Below are 6,000 nucleotides of genomic sequence, written 5' to 3' on the forward strand. Positions count from 1 at the left end.
CTGTCTGGGACAGAGGTATCGATATTGAATTACATGTAAGACCACGTCCGGAATGTCGGCATTGTACTTATTTATGAGCATCTATATCGTTTCTGACCCGTCTGATGATAGCGTACGAAATCTGAGTTTGAGTATATGAAATGTATAACCTATGCAGGTACATTTGTATCATACTAAATTTTTGAATATGAAAAACTCTGTCTCTATGAAATATGTATGAAAATGAAGCATGACATATATGCAAACAAATAAGCATGGTTAAGTTTATGAACTATTCTATGAAATGGTTATGAATCTATATGGGTGAATTGTATTTATATGCTTTAGTAGTTAGACCAATTGTATTTGGCTTACTAAGCTCTTTGTAGCTTACTCTGTGTGTTTACTGTCTGTTTTACAGTTATCATAGCTATTGAAGGCTCGGGGATAGTCGAGGATTGTCACCGCACTATCGATCTCATTTTGGTACTTTTGAAGGTGTAAATATTTTAAAGTATGGCATGTATAGGCTAGAAGGTTTATGTATTAAGTTTTGAATTGTAAATATAGGTTATGAAATAAAAGTTGGCTATCAAATGGTATATTTGTGTTAAGTTTTGGTATGGTTTGGATGAGTTTTGAATGATGATGAAATAGTTGTAATGAAGCATGTTTTGAGCATGAAATTGGCTGAATATTTTGTATGCATGTTGTTTAATTTGGCTTAAACCAAGCCTGCATTGTGCCACACGGGCATAGCACACAGGCATGTTTGTTGGCCGTGGACTTAAGTCAGTAGCTAGCTAAGAATCACACGGTCGTGGCACACGGGCGTGTCTATTGGCTATGGGAATAAGTCAGTATATAAGCTCTGTTTTGGCACGGCTGGTTCACATGGGCGTCCCTGATGCTCGTGTGGGGCACACGGCCTGGTCACAGGGGCGTGTAACCTCTATAGAATCAAAAATTTTTAAAAGTTCTGAACTTTATGAATGTGTTCGGCTTAGTCTCAACTGTCTCTAAAAAGTACATTTTAGGTCTCGTAGACCATCTTAAGAGATGATTGCTTATGAAATGATGTTATATGATATCTGTGATTCTGAATTGGTTTAAAATGTTTTGTTTGTCTGGTAATGCCTGGTAACCCTAATCCGATGTCAGTTACGGGTTAGGGGTGTTACATGCCCAGCCTGTGTGAAAATGCCCAGGCCGTGTGGTTCCTGAAAACAGCTCTTTTTGTTCGCTTTTGGCCCGTTATTTGTTTCTTTCACTTCCATATGCTGACCTAAGTATAGAAACATAAATTTAAAGGATTAGGAGCATCAAATTCACTAATTCACAAAATAAATCATCCAAAAACATGCCAAGCATGGGATAAAAACATGTTACTTTTATGGTTTGTCAAATATCGAAAGAATTTTTTAAAGTTATCATCCTCTACGTCAACAATTTAAAAATCTGTAGGAAGGATTAGTTCATTTACCTTGACGAGGACATCTTCCAACACCCCTTCCAGATACACAACTGACCTATCTGCTAATTAGATGATCACCTTTGTTTCTTTTAAGGACCCGTGTTTAATAATCTAAAAATAGATAAAGGCATAAAGCTAATAAATGCACCTAAATCACACATGGCCAATTTAGTGCAAACATTACTTAATTTGCAAGATATAGCAAGCATACCTTGGTCCTTACACTTAGGCGGAATTTTTCTTTGTAAAACTGCAGAGACGTTTTCTCTTACACCTATTATTTCATTACCCATGAGCTTCTTCTTGCCAATGCATAATTTTTTTAAGAATTTAACATAGTGTGGAATTTAACTAATGTTGAAGAATCAGCGGATGAGTTGTGGTTAGGGGTGAAATGCCACTCGAACACAGAGCTAGCTGGTTCTCCCCGAAATGCGTTGAGGCGCAGCAGTTGACTGGACATCTAGGGGTAAAGCACTGTTTCGGTGCGGGCTGCGAGAGCGAACGTTTCTAGGATTTCTCTCTTCTTAATCCCTTTTACATTGGGTGAACCTTCCAAGGAATGGGGGTGGTACTACGGATGGTTTTTGTGTTGCCGATTTCCTAGTCACTGCTAAATCATGTTTCTGTTCTTCCCATCTAGTTTCGTGGTTAGGATTCTGCTAAGTGTTGTCCCAAAAATTGTTCCACTTTGTAAGGTCATAGAACATATATTTTGTAGTGGATTTGGCTCAGTTTGAGATGGCAATTTCCCTTGAGACTCCAACTGACTGACTGCAAGTGCAAACTTACTTATTTTTTGATCTACTTCTTGTAGGTACACTTCAATCTTTTGTTGGAACTTTTTGGTTTTAACGACTAACCTTTCCACTATGGTTTCAAATGATGACTTTGAGGGTTGAAATTGTTGAGGAAGAGGAAGTCTTGGCTGATACAATTGATTGTATCGAGGGTTCAATCCATACCTCAAATTTGGGTGATCCATCCACCCTTCATTGTAAGTGTTCACATATGGATCATGACACCTTTGAAGTGGCGTTGAGAAGTTCCCAATGACATCTACTTGTGTTGTTGTGTCCTCGTGTAAGATTGGACACGAATCTGTCGGATGATCAAGCATTACACAAATCCCGCATAACCAAGCTAGGTTTGTTTTTCCTATAAGAAAATTTAGAAGTATAATAGTGAGCTTATCGATTTTATCTCCTAAGGATGAAGTACTTAGCTCGTGAATCCTTTTTGTGGTTTCTTTAGTTAGTTGAAATTATTGAGAATTTGCAGCAATGGTCAAAATTAATTCCCTTGCTTTTTGAGGAGTCATTTAACAAGTTCTACTCCACTTGTGGCATCAATAATTTTCATTTCCATAGGGAGTAACCCCTTATAGAAATATTGAAGAAGTGATTATTTAGTTAAGCCATATTGTGGGCAACTTGTACACAATTTCTTGTATAGCTCTCAGTAGTTATAGAGCGATTCAGTCTCCTTCTATTGTATTTTGGCAGTATCTCTCTTTAATTTGGCTACCTAAACTATTGGAAAGAACCTGTCAAGAAAAAACGAGACATATCAGACCATGTGTTAACAGATCCTAGAGGTAAATAAAATAATCATTCTCTAGCAAAGTCAGGTAATGAAAAAGGAAAAGCTCAAAGTTTAATTTGATCCTTAGTTACTACATGTGGTTTCATGCTTAAGCAAACCATGTGGAATTCCTTAAGATGAGTGTGGGGGTTCTCGTTTTCCAAATCGCGAAAAGTGGGCAATAAATTAATTAAGCCCGAGTTTAATTCAAATGTAGTTCCTCCCATCAGTGAGTTATGCATAATGGTTGTTGCTAATCCGGTGCCATAGCCAGCTGACGAATGGTTTGATTCACCAATTCTTCTGGTTCATTGAGTGTATTATCTATTACTTCCATGTAAGATAGTGTTTCATATTTGATATCTCTCACTTACGGTTGTTTTTCGTGTCAAATAACTTCTCTTCATAGTGTTCGAGCTAAATTCTCAATCTCTAGTTCAAACTCTGAAATTCCCGATTTTGACATGATCATAAGTAAAATAAATAAAACTAGTATTATTTCCAATCCCCGACAACGACACCAAAATTTGATGGGCATCGAAACCATAAAATATAATTTCTTATGCTCTAACTTAGTTAAATAGTAGTATAGAGTAGTAGGGTCGATCCCACAGGGACTAAGACTCCTAATTTTTTTGTTTACATAACCAAATTCCTAAGTTTAGGTAGCTGTCAAGACCATGACTTGTGCATTGCAGAGCTGGAAAAAAAAATAAAATAGGGATTTCAGTTGATAAAGAAAATAAATAAATAAAAATAAAAACATAAAATAAAACAATAACAGAATTATGATTGCAAAATAAAATTAAGGAAATTAAATAAAATCGATGAATCAAATTATTAATGCCTACCCTTAGCCTCGGTACACTCCGAAATCAAAATGATCCTTAAAAGTAGATTTTCCTTTCCAAATGATAAGTTGGTTATAGCGTTCAAGGACACCACAACCGCCAATTTTTCCTTGTGTAGTTGGTTCCAGTATAACTTGCGAACCAACCCTTACCAATTATCTAACCATGTAACACGCTCTGTAATTTAAGATCTCAGCAACCTTGCAATCTAGAAAAGCTAAACTCGAATTAATGGCTTGAACCGCGTGGGTCGTTTAAATCTGATCACTATCTCCCTTAATGAAGGTTCAACTAGCCCTTATCCACATGGACACTCCAATTTGTTCACGGGAACTCGAACTCAGCAGACGACCGACTTGTTTTCCAACTATACGCCAAACAACTCCAGCCCAACGTGTAACACCCCGAATTTGGGCCTAGAAGTAGTGGGCCTTGAGTGCGGGTCCGTAAGGAGGTTGTATATAGGTATTTAACTGTGCAATGAAATGACACAATTAAATGTTTGCTTTAGTGGTTAATGGCTTTGAGAAGTGTTGGGGAAATCTTGGGTTCAAACTTGGGCTTTAGCAAAAATTTTGGTATTAAGAGAAAAAAAAACTGGATGCTTGGATGAGGGCTTTTAAATTATTATGTTAAATAAATGACACAAGGAAGCTTGTAGTCTAGTGGTTGTGGCGTCATTAAGGTTGTATGGGAGCTTGGGTTCAAGCCTTGGCTCTTGCAATTTATTTTGGTTTTTTTAGGGAACCTGGACTTTGGCCTTTAGACGTTATAATTAATTGGGGATAAAATATGACATAAAAAGCCTTGTGGCTTAGTGGCAAGTAGCGTGTGGAGCAACTGAGGGAAGGCATGGGTTCGAATCCCATGGCAAGCAAGGAGCATTTATTTTGCTAACAGGGGGCGGCAAGAGTTGGTGTTGAATTTAAACTCTGATGTTGGAGGGATCCCACATCGGGAAGCTAACATAAGAGTGGTTGCGAAGCTGGCTTTAAATAGAGAGAACCATGAGGAGAGTAAAGGTACCTTTCTTGGCTGATCCCCTTTCGCTGTATGGCGTGCTCGTTTGGGTTGGGCGTCGGCTAAGAGTGCTCAGAGCGTGGATTAACTCCAGTCTCCTATCAGGTGTGTATTTCTCACTACTCTAGCTATAGGATGGCTATTTCGGGCCGCGATGGGCCGAAAGGCGCCATGTGGGCCCAATGGGCCTATGGGCCCAATTGGATAAGTTGTTTGATTGTGTAGTAAATATTGGACTAGGCTAGGTAAATCTCATATTTGTGGCTAGATTTGGGCTAAAAGGGTCACACGAGCATGTGGGCCCATTTGGGTCGAGAATAGGCTTTAGGCCCATTCGTATTGTTATCCCTGTTTAGAATACTTTAGTTTACCAAATTACTGAAATGCCCTCGATTTGTAGAATTACCATTTTACCCTCGATTTATAGAATTACCGTTTTACCCTCGATTTATAAAATTACCGTTTTACCCTCGATTTACAGAATTACTGTTTTACCCTCGATTTATAGAATTATCATTTTACCCTCGATTTACAGAAATACCGTTTTACCCTCGATTTACAGAATTACCATTTTACCCTCGATTTACAGAATTACCATTTTACCCTCGATTTACAGAATTACCATTTTACCCTTAATTTGTAGAATTACTGTTTTACCCTCGATTTACAAAATTACTAAAATACCCTTGGTTTACAAAATTACCAAAATACCCTCGATCAGTAAAATTACCAAAATACCCTAGTCTGTAAAATTACTAAAATACCCCTGGTTTGTAAAATTACCAAAATACCCCTAGTTTGTAAAGTTACCAAAATACCACTGGTTTGTGAAATTACCGAAATACCCTCAATTTGTAAAATTACCAAAATACCCCTGATTTACAAAATTACAGAAATACCCTTAACTTTCTAAAAATTATAGAAATACCATTAGTTTACAAAATTACTGAAATACCCTTGGTTTGTAGATTTACCAAAACACCCTTGTAGGATGGAATGACTACAATACCCCTAATAGGTAAAAAGATCGTAAAGCCCCTGTAGGGTAAAGTGACCGTAATACCCTTGTATGGTAAAATGACGAATATGCCC

The sequence above is a fragment of the Gossypium hirsutum genome, chromosome A08, assembly GCF_007990345.1.
Source record: "Gossypium hirsutum isolate 1008001.06 chromosome A08, Gossypium_hirsutum_v2.1, whole genome shotgun sequence".
Lineage (NCBI taxonomy): Eukaryota > Viridiplantae > Streptophyta > Magnoliopsida > Malvales > Malvaceae > Gossypium > Gossypium hirsutum.